General features: G+C 40.0%; 1 protein-coding gene across 1 annotated transcript in view; it reads right to left on the reverse strand.

Moving 5' to 3' along the window:
• Nucleotides 1–15406, reverse strand: part of acp1 (acid phosphatase 1) — a 34365-nt gene that overhangs the window by 5793 nt on the left and 13166 nt on the right. The window contains exons 7-8 of the transcript XR_004558424.1: nt 12705–12712; nt 2274–2280 (exon numbers count right to left, since the gene is read on the reverse strand). The gene's annotated coding sequence lies outside the window, so the exon portion shown is untranslated. The remainder of the gene's footprint in view (nt 1–2273; nt 2281–12704; nt 12713–15406) is intronic.

The raw sequence follows: 15406 nt of genomic DNA on the forward strand, positions 1-15406 counted from the left end.
CGCTTGGTGTCACTGTACTCGTCCCTCGTGCTGGTAGAAAGACTTGTCTCTAAAGCTAACATGAACCATCAGGTCAGGCGTGGGAGCCGCCACAGAACCAGCACACTATGGAACCAATTTGGGATCTGGATGGCAACCACCCACACTGACAACAGGTCCATCCCTACCTCTAAAACCATCATCTTAGCTGTAAGGAAAACTGAACTAAAACAACAGCTACATACAGTGTTATTTACAGAAAAATCTATGTGCAAGCGTATCACTACACCTTCCACATGCTCATCTGTGTTGTTTATTACCTGCATGCATTACTGTGTAATAACACTTTTTATGCTGCGTTCCCTTATAATGCAGGAATTTAGTTCACAGCAACACGTGAGCTGCAAAACAGAAGTGTAATTACCCTCAATGCAAGTTTTTTAATTTGTTTAAAGAGACTAGCTTTTTTGTGCATCAGATAACAATTGCTGATTGATTAAAAAGTGCATAAAGTTTGATGAGCACAATGTTCCTCATGAACTGTTAAACCGTTATATTAAAGACCCACGATGTTTCTGCACACAGTGGGCAGCACTTCACCATTTTAACCAAAATAACATTTCTAAAATTATTTTCTTTCTTTTTTAACTCTTGTCAAACATAATTACAAGTCATGTTGATGACATAAGAATACATAAACAGATGTTTCATGCTCACTATAACCAGTGCCTGAATTTATTTTGCCGGCTTGTTAGTAGCATTTCAATGTCATATCAGTAATTGGAATAATTGTGGATTTTATTGATTGAAATCAGTCAGTAAAAGAAAGATTAAGGTTAAGGTGCTGGCTTTGATCAGTCATCTTCTAATAGTCCTCCACAGAGCAGTTGAGATCCTGTCCTTGGCCTCGTCTCTGCTTTATTTCATTTGTCTTCTGTTTATCTCATGAAATCTGAAGAAACGAGCGTACCTTTGAAATAAGGTAATAGTTTATTACCGTGGCTGTGAAGTGTGTGATGGATGCCGCTGTTGGTGGGATTATGAGGGAGCAGCTGGCTCGTCTTTGGGACAAGACGCTGTCTTTGTCCTGCCTGCCCATCGTCTGTCTCTGATGGATGTTCTCTGTGTGACTCAAGAGTTTCTCCAGAGGGAGGGGTGCTTTTTTTTTCTAAATGATGGACCTGTTGAGACAGATATGTGGAAGAAAATTAAAAAACATGCAAAAAGAAATTTAAGCATGTAACTCGGTGTGTTTTAAGACACATCAAACCTGCATGAAAACACTTCAGATCTGATCTGCAGAATAAATAAAATCATCAATTCAGTGCAACTGCTGGTGGTATGTTTGCATTTTTATCCGTTACATTCTCAGTCCAACTGTCTGGATTTTTCAATGTGATGGGGGACTATCTGCAGGTTTTGGAAGCCAGAAAGTCTTGGGTAAGGAAGTGAGGTTACTGTGTACTAAGGTGTCTTTAAGAGTAGCTGCTCGACCGTATGAGAAGGCTAAAAGCACATCACATAAAGTAGGATCACTTTGAATAATGCTCCATTTTAATTTTAAGATGTCCTTAACTTGGGCTGAATGTAGACCAGAATGAGTCACAAAATGAAGCTCAGATTTCTGACGTCCAGCAATCCAGATCATCTCCAAATTTCAATGGTGTCTTCCATGCCCTAATATGTATCTGTGGTGAAAATTTCATCAAAATCCGTGCAGTAGTTTTCACGTAATCCTGCTAACAGACAGACAGACAAACAGATAAATAAATAAATGCCAATGATTTTATTACGTCCTTGTCGGATGTAATAAATTTCCTGCTGTTTTGAGGTCTACGTGACAGTTTAGATTTTAAGTTTGGTAACAGACTGATTTAACAAATTACACTCCTATAATCTTTGCTGAAACCATCTCCAAAACCTTCTCATAAAAATGTCGTCACCTCCATCACAAATACGATGCAGCTGTTGAAATGATCAGAAGTGTATGTTCATAATTAAACCAGGGTGGAGATGAAAACTAAATAAATAAATATGCAGAATCTACGTGCGGCTGAAGTTGGATGAGATGGTCGAGTCATGTGATGCCTTATCACACACTTATCAATCCACTAATTATGCAAAGGCCAGATAACTTACACAAACACATATTTTCAGTTCAACTGAACTTTCTTTCCTCTTTTCAGAGCAGCAGGACAGAAATAATAAAATCTAATTCAAAGTGGATGTTACACATGGTAAAAGTGCTATTGTGATTGGTGCTGTTGTACACAGTAGACAGCCAGAGTTCACACAAACTCACTCTAAGGACCAACAACTGTCATGTTCACTTCTCACTCAATGTTAATCATTCCAGGAGAAATAAACTTTAACATCACTCATGATTATTATTTACTTGCATGAACATGAAGCTCTGGGAGTGTGGAGAATGCTCACGTTACAGACTGGAGATGTCTTTGTTTCAAAGCAGAAATGAAGTGTATGTCACTCCCTAAACATTCCAGCACATCTTTGCTCAACTCCCTCGTGTGATTTTTTGTCTTGATTCTGTCTTTTAAGTCCAAAGTGGACCACACCACAGTGTTGTCCTTTGATATGAGACAAGGCTGTGAGGCGTTATAAATTTATGGTGTGACTTGAGAAATCTCTTGAAGGCTAGTGAGGAATCCTCCCCCTCTGTGCACCCTGCGTACCCTTCACACTTCTTCCTGCAGGACGACATTTATAAACACTTTGTCCACACTTTTAAATGACGGTTTTTCATCAGCGCCTGGTGACGATCTGCTGCTTTAATCAAAATCCCTCCCTGTTCCTCCGGCACCGGAAGAAAGCCAGGCACCTCTTGATAGTGCAGCAGATAACAGAATATTTGCAGAGGAATCCTTCAAATCTGGAAAGAAGCACCAAAGTTGGCACAAATACTCCTTAGACATTACTCTTTTGAAAAAAAACTATCCACTTGAATTTTCAGTAGGCGGCCAGGTAGGGGTCAATTGAAGAATTACACAGGGGTCAAAATTTAAAAATGTTTCAATCATATTGAAAGCTATACCACATTATTTGTCTGATCACAACAATACCAAAAAGGTATAGTTTGGAATATCTATGACTGAATGTTATGGCGTTATGGGGTAAAAACAACAAGAATGGTGACAAAGGTCAGCATTACAGGGGTACAGTACAGGGGTCAGATGTTAAAGTTGCTCTAAATATTGTAAAATGTGATGCAAATTATTGGTTGAGTTAATAGGGTTTTAAAAATGAATAGTTTGCACTATGTGGCACGCTTAGTTATCATGTTACAGGGTAACATATGTCACATGTCATAGAATCCTATGGACGTCGACATTGCTCTACCTTGACCTTGCAGACCAAGCATTCAACACAGTCAAAACTATTTCATTTATTAATCCTATTAGTTCAACCAATAATTTGCACCACCTTTTACCAAAATTGGAGTGACTTTAACTTCTAACCCCTGTACAAACTGAAATTGACCTTTGTCACCATTCTTGTTGTTTTTACCCCATAACTCCATAACATTCAGTCATAGATAGTCCAAACTATACCTTTTTGGTATTGTTGTGATCAGACAAATAATGTGGTATAGCTTTCAATATGATTCGATCATTTTTAAATTTTGACCCCTGTGTAATTCTTCAATTGACCCCTACCTGGCCGCCTACTGAAAATTCAAGTGGATACTCAGTTTTTTCAAAAGAGTAATGTTTACGGAGTATGTGTTCCAATTTTGGTGCTTGTTTCCAGAAATGAACAATTGTTACAGTTATCTGCTCCACTATTGAGCTTCCACCTGTGGGGTTTTGGGCTCTGATGGGATCACAACAGTGTTTTTCAAACTGATACGGTGACATTTCATGTCTTCTTTTGAACAAATTCTTTGTGAAGCTGTGACTAGTGAAGAAACAGACAACACAGTGAGGGAGATATGTGTAAAATATCACTATGATTGTGAATTTTATGCTAAAGGCAACAAATCTTGTGACTTTTCTTATTGTATAATAATAATAAAAAAAAAATCAGATATCATGCCGAATTCAGTTGTGTCTGTATGACATATAAAGTGTCACTTTCTATGTTTTCTTACACACTGAATCCATTCCAACCACACTTTTTTTTCTCTCTCTCTCTTTTTTAATTAAAAAACTGAGCTTGGCGTGATACCTATTTTCTTAAAAGATGTATCAAATCATGTCTGTGTAAAAATTTGGTGCTATCAACATAAAATGCACAATCATTTCAAATATCTGCCACACTAAGAGTTGCGTCCCCTAAAGTGTGACACTCCTGTAGTTGTTGCGTGTGGCATGTAGTAGATCTTGGTGCAACAAGGCACTATACCAAAGTTATACAGGTAAGAAATGTTCTGCCTTGAGGATGGGCCTCTGTTCTCACGTGAGGACTCATAACCATTAGCCTGTTGCCTTCTCATCTGTGGACTCGAAAGGAAACACATCATCATAATCATGTACTTGTAAGGTTACTTTGTAATATTTGCAATTCAATGCTCCAGTAAATGCATCAGATATACAGTGCATTCAGGAAGTATTCATTGAACTTCACTTTTTCCACATTTTGTTATGTTCCAGCCTTATTTCAAAAGGGAGAACATTCATTCCGTTTGGTCCATTCCTCTTCACAGTATCTCTCAAGCTCCATCAGGTTGGATGGGGAGCGTCGGTGCACAGCCATTTTCAGATCTCTCCAGAGATGTTCAGTCAGATTCAGGTCTGGGCTCTGGCTGGGTCACTCAAGGACATTCACGGAGTTGTCCTGAAGCCACTCCTTTGATATCTTGGCTGTGTGCTTAGGGTCATTGTCCTGGTGAAAGATGAACCGTCGCCCCAGTCTGAGGTGAAGAGCACTCTGGAGCAGGTTTTCATCCAGGATGTCTCTGTACATTGCTGCATTCATCTTTCCCCTCAATCCTGACTAGTCTCCCAGTTCCTGCAACTGAAAATCATCCCCACAGTATGATGCTGCCACCACCATGCGTCACTGTAGGGATGGTGCCTTGTTTCCTCCAAACATGACACCTGGCATTCACGCCAAAGATTTCAATCTTTGTCTCATCAGATTAGAGAATTTTGTTGGTGCCTTTTGTCAAACTACAGGTGGGCTGCCATGTATCTTTTACTAAGGAGTAGCTGCCATCTGCCCACTCTACCCTACAGGCCTGATTGGTGGATTGTTGCAGAGATGGTTGTCCTTCTGGAAGGTTCTCCTCTCTCCACAGAGGAATGCTGGAGCTCTGACAGAGTGACCATCAGGTTCTTGGTCACCTCCCTGACTAAGGCCCTTCTCCCCCGATTGCTCAGTTTAGACGAGTAGCCAGCTCTAGGAAGAGAGGTATTGTGTGTAGAATTTTGAGGAAAAATGAATTTCATCCATTTTGGAATAAGGCTGGAACATAAAAAAATGTGGAAAAAATGAAGTGCTGTGAATACTTTCTTGATGCACTGTCGTGTAAATAAAAAAAAATGGCCTTTATTTTGCGCTCCGTCTATGGGTCATTGTTGTGTCTATGCAGTGGATTTGGTGGCGTGGCCCAGTACATGTGCCCGCCTAATTAGTGTATCCCCTTACCAGAAAACTTATGTTCATCAAAGCTGAAATGATACAAAAAATGCTAAAGTCAATAAATAATCCAGAATATTACGACACTTTAGTGATTTCTTCATGCTGTAGTGAAGTTGGCTAAAAACCCTTTCCTTAATTCTCTCAACAAACAGGCCAAGCTACAAATGTGGGTGGAATCACAACTTCTTTGGCAGTGGTCACTAACACTCTTGATGTGGATAAAACCTTTTAGTCAATAAATTAAATTTTATGTGGATGTGGATCTGGATCATTTCAGAATCTGTGAGATCCAGCCAGAAACCAAAAACCTGCAAATGCTGCCATTTTCATTAAGACAAACACCAGAGAAACAACTAATGGTTTTTTTTTATGACTCTGTGTATGTATGTGTATGTGTATGTGTGTGTGCGTGCATGCAGTGTACAATGGGGTGCAACTTTACAACTTTGCAATTTTGTACTTTACACCACCACAGTGGAGATGAAAGACACAATCGAGACGTTTTTGTTGTTTAGACTTTCACCTTTAAACAGAAATGCTGCATTAATCACGTCGGAATGACAGCTATCAGTCAGGGGATGAATACATGAACATTTCCACATCACTGAATGCTTTCAGAACTTAGTTGGCATCAGTCAATTAAACGTACAAACAGTGTGGTACTTTATGGTAAATCTGACTTTCTTAATATAGCTTCCCATAAAAGTTGATTTGTATTAAAAATAATTCTTGTATTTAGTTCGTATTTAAGGCCTCTGAAATATGAGGGACTGTGTGTAAAAAGCTAGACTACAAGCACATATTGATTGTTTCATTTCAGTTCCATTGTGGTGGTGCACAGAGGCATAACTTGATGCCCAAATACTTATGGTCCCAATTCTATGTATGAAAGATGGACTTGTTTTGGCAAACTGGTGGTACTTTTCGTGATAAACTGAAATGAGATCATTTGTTGTGTGAAGCCTCCTGGTCTGCAGCTCATTTAGTGGGGTGTCCCTTGCACGATTTCTGACAGCCATGTTTGTCTGGGTCCCAGTTCAAAGATACAATACTCACAAGGAATCGGCCCAGTAGACTGGTTTCCACCACAAAATGAGTCTGTGTCATCTCACACATGCCTAAATTGTTGATGCCCTCAGCTGTTCCTCATTGACCAGTTATATTGAGTTGTATATTTCTTGAAATTGGGTACCAAAATACAAAAAAAAAAAAAAAAAAAAAAAATCCTGTATGTACTCTGAGATCATTTTTACAGTCTGATCTCTGATTTAAACACGTTGTGCACTTGAATTAAACATGTTCATACTGTGAATCCATTTTTTTATTTTTTTTAAAATTCAATTATAATTCTTTGTGACATATGGGCTATTTGACCATCCTTGTCTTCTTCAATAACGATGAGGTTTTGCAGGAATAAAGTAAAATATCAAGGGAATACACACCCAAAACTCTTCTGTGCAAATGGTACGTGACTTGTATCTTTTTCAAATTTGGGTCACAGAAGCCTGCAGAATGTCATTTCTTAATTTGTTTCATGGGTGCAATTTGGTGGGGGATAAGGGGGGACATGTCCACCCCCACCTTTTTGACCAGGGGGGACAGAATATGGTATGTCCCCCCCCACCTTCTGACATATATGTGTGTACTTGAAACATGCTATGTCAGTCTTATGTGCAAAACCATGTCAGAATAGTATCTTTGTTTCTGCACGTTTGTATTTTTAGCAGCATTGACTTGTTTCCAACACCTGTTTCTTGTTTGTCACATTCAGAATTTTCTGGGACTGCATTTGCCCAGATATGAAACCAAAAATAGTTGCCTCTAGGGACTAGTGTCTGCACATAAGTATCAATGGACCATATGCTAATTTACTAAATTCTGAAAGTTAGAAAAGGAAATCAGAAAATCTATCTGGGACCTCAGAAAGCCCATCTGCAATTATTGCTTGATCTCCAAAATCAGTCTAAGCAAGCGAAATTATGTTCAGTATGAGTGTTGTCATTAGTGCCACTTCGAAAATGAAATTCATGATAAGTAATTTATCCTAAACTTATGATCTGTTGTTTTTTCAAACTTATGCAAAAACAAATCTTGAGAAAAAAAATACGAGTACAGTATGCAATAGTTAATAATTATTAAGAGCCTGTTCTTTCATATTTCTGAATACATTTTACCACATTGCAGTTGTTGTTTTTTTAAATCAAAACTCATCCTATCATTCTTTTTGAGTTCTACACATGTGGTGATACCTTATTTACACCAGGATGTTAATAAAATCAATGCTGGCTATTCTCAGAATAAAGTACTTATATCCACAGTTTCAAATTGCATAAGTTAAATGGTGTCCACTTTATGGTCTTCTCAAAACATTAAAATTACTGTTCTGGATGCTCAGAATGCATCTGAGCTTATCTAGAAACCGTTGGCTTCTGGGGGCCTAAACCGGCCCCCAGACCCCCGGCCTATGGGCTTCGGCCTTGTGGGCCTCGCACTTTGTCTCCCCCACCAATTTCTAGTTCTAAATTGCACCCTTGATTTGTTTCCCACTTAATACCTTGAAATCCAGAAAAATCAGTGTGTTGCAATTTTTGTAGCCCCCCCCCCTTTTTTTTTTGCATTAAATAATTGTTGGGTGAAAACAACATAAACTGTCAGGAACATTTTTTATTAAATTTTTATGGTTTCTCCTTTGCAGTGGGCAATGTTATTGAGTGCTAACTGAATATATCTTTTGAAATAAAGCTGTGAAGCTTTTACCTCTTACAGAGGACAATAATGTGCATGCCTGTGAGCATTCATCATGTCACAGCCTGTATCTTGTTCCTTCTGTGAAGTCAGTTTGTCCTGCACTGTCACCGGTGTGAGCTGATGCACCGGGAATGAAATCCATCTGGGTCATGTGACGGGCAGGAATGGTATTTATACAAACGTGGATGATGGAAAATGTGTGTTTCGCCATTTCACATATAACCGGATGATATCAATAGGTTCCCCAATGTCCTCACATCTGAGAAGTTTGTAAATGATGTAAACTCTGGCAGTGTTCACATGTAGTCTGTATTAAGAGAAACGTTATGGAGCTGCTGTCTCCGGGTTTTCATTTGCCTCACGTTTTCTCAGGTTCTCCTTCATAAGTTGCTGTAGCAGAGCAGTAGTTGTCCAGTAAACTACATTTACAGGCCAAATTTTACCCGGAAGGACTTGCTTCATGTGGCTGTCGTTCACTTTGAAATGATGTAAAAAGCAAACCTGCATAAGCTTGTTTGATTTTCTATGTACCAGGTGTTAACGGTTATGTCGTGTTTAAATTCAGACTGCTGCAGTAGAAATTTAACATAGGCTAATTTGTTCTTAGGAGATTCTCTTTGACATCTGTAACAAGCTTGTTCAAGTGGAAAAACTTCCCTTGCATGGCCACAAGGGGCCTTCATCTTGTCAGGTGTATTAAATACAAGTAATGTGAGAAATGATGCTTTTTGAGCAGCTGTTGTTTCACTGAGGGCAGATACCTGTTTCTGATCATAACCACGTCACCATTACAGATTGGCCGTGATGTGATGGGCATGTGAAATACAAATAATGCAGTCCTGAGTAGGAATGATGTGGTTATAGATAATGGTATAATTAGGACAATTCTTCCAAGGAACTGATTCTGAGTTGATGGCAGTAGCTACAGTAACTGATCCGTGCCTGAGTGCATTTTCTCTACAGTAATGCTGCGGCTTTTTCTGCAGAATACACTCTTGTCAAACACGCGTTTCACTCAGAATTAGTAACGTAGGCTTCATACGAAATGTATTAGTAAAGATCCTGGATGTAGATATTTTTGGAATGTGAAGGAAGGCATTTTTCATCTCTTCGGAAATGGCTCCTTCATCATAAACATTTTGACTTCCACTTCCGCTGTGGTCTGGAGAAGGATGCAGACAGGAAGACACACTCTTCCATTGTAATCCAAAACAGTTTATTCTCCTTAAAAATCTCCCTCTGCGACAGTGACGAACACTGAGCTGAGATCTGTCTCCAGATTTTGTTCTGTGTTTCATGACCAACCTTTTAGATGTGATGTTGCGGATGTTGAGCAACTGGGCTTCGCGGGAAAACTGTGTTGTGGCTGAAATAAAATGATTAATAAATGAAATAGTTTTGACTGTGTTGAATACTTGGTCTCCAAACTAAAGGTCAAACAAGGTTGATGTACATTGGATTCTATGACTTGTGACATATGTTACCCTGTAACATAACAAAGCATGACAGATGGTGTAAACTTTTCCTTTTTAGAACCCTATTAACCCAAACAATAACTTGCATCATTTTTTTTAAATGAAATTGGAACAACTTTAACTTTTGACCCCTGTACAAACTGAAACTGACCTTTGTCACCATTTTTGCTGTCTTTATCCTATAACTCCATAACATTCCATCATAGATAGTCCAAACTATACCTTTTTGGAATTGTTATGATCAGACTAATAATGTGGTATAATTTTGAACATGATTGGAGCATTTTTACATTTTGACCTCTGTGTAATTCTTCATTGACCCCTACCTGGCTATAACTACCACCCTGGGATGGCTATCATACATTTTTGTGTAGGCCATGGTACACTAAGTGTCGTTTCGTCACCTTAAGTGGTACCGAAGACCTGCTTGGCCCATGAACTATGAACTGGCAAATCCTCCACTCAGTCCACTGTTGCCACAGTGATCACTTCCCCCACTGGGACACCACATGTGCCACATTTAGTTAGTTTGAGCCTAATGACCTTGGAGATTGTGGTAAATGTACAGATGTAATGGTATGCTGCAATCACGTGGTTTCTCTCAGCGTAATCCGAAGATTTTATCAGTCATACCATACTTGCAGGACTGTGGAATCCAGGGGCCTTTTTTATATACTTTTGTTAAGTTGCTACAAAATAATTGCAGTCTTATGTTACGTGAGAGTTGATAATTTCCATTACTTTTTATTAACCACCCAATTAAGCATGTTTCCTGCACCTCTTTGCTAATTGTCTGTTTCTCATTTGGTGTATAATTGCACTTCTTCTGACCTGAAAACAGGTCCATCTTCAGAGTCCCAGACACACGTGGGTTCATATGGAAATGATTATTTGAGAGAGTGTCTGCATCCGTTCATGGCTAAAGATAGGTATAGACAGCAGGCCCATGCATATGCATGAACTTTCATGATGTTTGAGATTCATAAAGCAACACACAACTTTGTAACTTGTGAGAATGATGCACTTCTGTTCTCATGTGTGCATACAGTTTTAGTCATGATTTTACACAGAATCTGGTAAATGAATCCCCAGCTGTGCAGCCTGAAAACAACTTTACTACAAAGGCCTTCAATATTGCAGTCTAATCTTATAATTACTAACACACAATGAGTTAAGAAAACTGGCATGAAATGATCAAAAGAGATGATCAAATGAAAAAAAGGCTCCTAAGTAACAATACAAAGCAGAATTCCATATGGACAATGTCAATTCAGGGTTTTTTTATTTTGTTTTGGGGTTTCTGAGTGATCAGTCTATACTGAAGAAACTGCAACACAGAACAACCTGTATTAATGTTAATATCTATTCCCACTTGATAATTTGACATCCTGTCTCCATGACAGCCATCATTGAAGAACCTGAAAAAAAATAAAATATAGACAGTATGGCTTTTCAACATGAGAGATTTAAAAAAAAAATGGAAACTGCTCTGACTGGCATCACCCACTGGGTGCCTCTAACAACCACCAAGGGCTGCTAAATATCATAGTCTTTATACAGTCAGTAGGGGGCAGTAATTTTCAAAATTTAGTGGATGATGTGATTGATATATAGGCATTAATTGTCTGTGTTCCTTGTTCCAGAATGGGTAAATTATGCTGCACATCACAGCCGGGATAGGTGTCAACATCATACACAGTATGGCCCCATGTGAACTAATGTTCAGTCAACTATCATGGTGTGAATTAACTCTATGTGCTGATCAACTTGATTTAACGCTGTAATAGAGTTGGCACTGCCAGGCACAGACATCTTTATCATCAATTAACACAATCACTTTGTAATTCATCACAGTGAAGAGTTAAAAATCTTTGGGTGGATTATTTATTTATTTGATCCAGCTGTATCTTTTGGTGTACATATTGGTGAGACGGCTCAAACCGCCCGTTTTCAACCTGTCCTCTCTGGGACGGATGCCGAAACACCGATTCATATATGTGTGTTCTCCAGAATTGGGTGTTTTAATCAATTATATCCTGTTTTTCTACATAAGAGTACGAGAAGTGTTCAGATGGTTACCAGGAGATTAAATCACATCACACTCGTATTGGTCTCCAGTCATTGGGTTTGGCTGAATATGAGAGCAGATTATAACGTTGTTGAGTTACAAATTCTGAGTGGTTGTGCACCCTTGTATCTCCTGAGATTTACTGAGCCTTATGTACCATGTTATGTCCTGTGGTTTAAAGAGGCAGAAGGTTTCATGATGTAGATCTTTTGGTGGTTGATGTTAGAAATTCAAATTCCATTGAAACCTCTAAAACCAGCAGAAATATGTTTTCTGATGCTTATAAAAGCATCTGGTTTACTTTATTTTGTTTGTTTTTAAAATCTGCATATTTTGGTGCTTTCAATTTTTGCCTTTTTTTAGTGTTCATCTTTTTTTTTTTAACCTTTTGACATTTTAACTTTGTTAAAGCACTTTGAAATTTGTTATTGCTATGATGGGACCATATGCATTCAGTGCAGAGTTAATTTACAATTTACTGCATATTGAAAACTAAGGAAACACACCAAACAGCTGTTGAGCAATAATCATTTTTCTGCCCATAAAATTAGCCTCATGCTATTGATCAAATCCTGATATGTCAGATGTGAGGCGGCAAGTGTTTGGTATGAAGAACATGATACTAAAGGAAAATGCACAGAGTGTTTGCAGGGTTTTGGCTGCGGACACACAGATGGATGAATGGGGAATAATTTCTTCCAGAGAACAGAATAAATGTGCTCATTTTCATGCAGCTTTCACATCGGAACACATCCTAAGTTGTGACAACTTATTCACAAATATTTTCAGTGATTCACCGAACAGTTTGCAAAATACGTTTTACACATTGATACAGTCACACCTGTGGAATGTTACAAAAGGGCTCACTCACTCATACTCTCACACACACACACACACACACACAGACTGTTTTAGGTGTTTTTGATTTTGATAAATTACAGTATGCCCCAGTGCATTTCTTTTTCACATATGTGATGTTCTCAGAGCCTCGGTCTCTAAAATATCATATGTCTGTCTGGCATGTTAGGATCTTGGACGTCGTTTAATTGTACTGACAAGTTAATGTTGGTAAAAATACTGAAACACAATCAGAAATATTTTGTTTGAAGACATTAATGACTCAAAGAGACGGCAGCGTCTGCTTGTACTTATGTGTTGGTGTTGAATAAAGACACTACACTTTAAAATGTTGGAACTGAATGATAAAGAGCTCTGAGAAAATCAGTGAAATGAAAGCAGTCCCAATATCCTGTCCAAACACAAGGTAATAGTCTTAAAACACAGACATAATGGCGCAGGAATGATGAACAACTAAAACAAAGTGGTCAGGTAACCACTCTGACCTTCTTAAACACATGTGGCATGGTGGATTAGTGGTTAGTACTGTTACCACACAGAAAGAAGGTCTTGGGATCGCTTCCCGCCTGGTTCTTTCTGTGTAGAGTTTGCGTGTTCTCTCCGTGTCTATGTGTGTTTCCTCCCACAATCAAAAACATGCTTATTTAGGGTCTGCTCCATCTGGAGTTGGTCCCGGGTGCTGGACTGTGACTGCCCACTGCCCCTAGTGGATTGATTGTGTCTAACTGTAATTAGGATGGGTTAAATGCAGAGGACAAATTTCATTGTATGTACAATGACAATAAAGGCCATACAGCTGAACTGACTTTGGACACTTGCACATTTTAGTCTCAAAATTGCAGTATGAATTTTATTTCATTTCAATAAAATATTCCCTAGAGTTCGAGTACTTTGCACGGTTTTACTTCAGTGAACATGCAGATGTGCAGTCATCAGTCGTCTTTGCACTGCTGACCTTTTATAGAAAGGTTTTATATATATATATATATATATATATATATAATCACAGCATCAGCATCTGCAGTGATACGGTCGCTGTATCGGACCACCGTGGTGAAGAGAGAGCTGAGTGGGGGGCAAAGCTCTCGATTTACCGATCGATCTACGTTCCAATCCTCACCTATGGTCATGAGATTTGGCTCATGACCGAAAGAACGAGATCACGAGTACAAGCGGCCAAGATGAGTTTCCTCCGCAGGGTGGCTGGGCGCTCCCTTAGAGATAGGGTGAGGAGCTCGGTCACTCAGGAGGAGCTCAGAGTCGAGCCGCTGCTCCTCCACGTCAAAAGGAGTCAGTTGAGGTGGCGCGGGCATCTTTTCCGGATGCCCCTTGGACGCCTCACTGGAGAGGTGTTCCGGGCACGTCCCACTGGGAGGAGGCCCCGGGAAAGACCCAGGACACACTGGAGGGACTACATCTCTCGGCTGGCTTGGGAACGCCTTGGGGTTCCCCCGGAGGAGCTGGGGGAGGTGTGTGTGGATCGGGAGGTCTGGGCGGCTTTGCTTGAGCTGACCCGACTCCGGATAAAGCAGAAGAAAATGGATGGATGGATGGATGTATATACGAGGTCTCTTAGATAGTAAACCGACACTTTTATTTTTTTTTTAACTATATGGATTTGAATGACGTGCGATTACACCAATCATGCTTGAACCCTCGTGCGCATGCGTGAGTTTTTTCACGCGTGTCGGTGACATCATTTCCCTGTGGGCAGGCCTTGAGTGAGATGTGGTCCCGCCCTCTCGGCTGAATTCCTTTGTTTCACACGCTGCTCGAGACGGCGCGTTGCTTTATCAAAATTTTTTCTGGACCTGTGAGGAATATCTGAGTGGACACTATTCGAGAAATTAAGCTGGTTTTCGGTGAAAAGTTTAACGGCTGATGAGAGATTATGGGGTGTTTCTGTCGGTGTAAGGACTTCCCACGGGGTGGGATGTCGCGCAGCGCTTCCAGGCGCCGTCGTCGGCCTGTTTTGACCTGAAAACATCCTAATTTAAGGCTTAATTCACCCAGGATGTCGTGAGAGAACAGAGAAGATTCAGAAGAGGCCGGCATGAGGACTTTATGCGGACATTCCACTGTTTAAGGACATTTTGTAATGAAAAGACGTGCGCGCAAATTCACCGAGTCGTTTCCGTGACGACTCGGTGAATATGTGTGCGTCGCAACAGGAAAAACACCTCCGTGTTGAAAACCATTTGGAAAATTCAGGCGGCTTTTGATGGCTTTCAACAAGTGAGTAACTGAGAAATTGTTTAACAGCTTGGGCATGTTCCAACTTGTCCGTTAAGGTTTCCAACGGAGGTGTTTTTCCTGTGGCGACCCCCCCGCGGTCGGGTCCGGCCCGACATGCGACTCTGCCCGCACGTTCTTTCATTACAAAATGTCCGTTAACAATGGAATGTCCGAATAAACTCCTCATGCCGACTTCTTCTGAAAGTTCTCTGTTCTCTGACGACTTCCTGGGTCAACAGAGCCTGAAATGTGGAAGTTTTCAACTTGAAACGGCGAGACGCTGCCGCCTCAAAGCGCAGATCGCCGTCAGGCGCCATGGGCCGTCCTTAAAGCGACAGTTACAGACCAAAATCTCTCATCAGCCGTTAAAATTTTTACCGAAAACCAGCTGAATTTATCGAATGGTGTCCACTCAGTTGTGCCTTACAGTTTTGAAAAAATT

The sequence above is a fragment of the Thalassophryne amazonica genome, chromosome 21 (genome assembly GCF_902500255.1).
Source record: "Thalassophryne amazonica chromosome 21, fThaAma1.1, whole genome shotgun sequence".
NCBI classification, from domain to species: Eukaryota; Metazoa; Chordata; class Actinopteri; order Batrachoidiformes; family Batrachoididae; genus Thalassophryne; species Thalassophryne amazonica.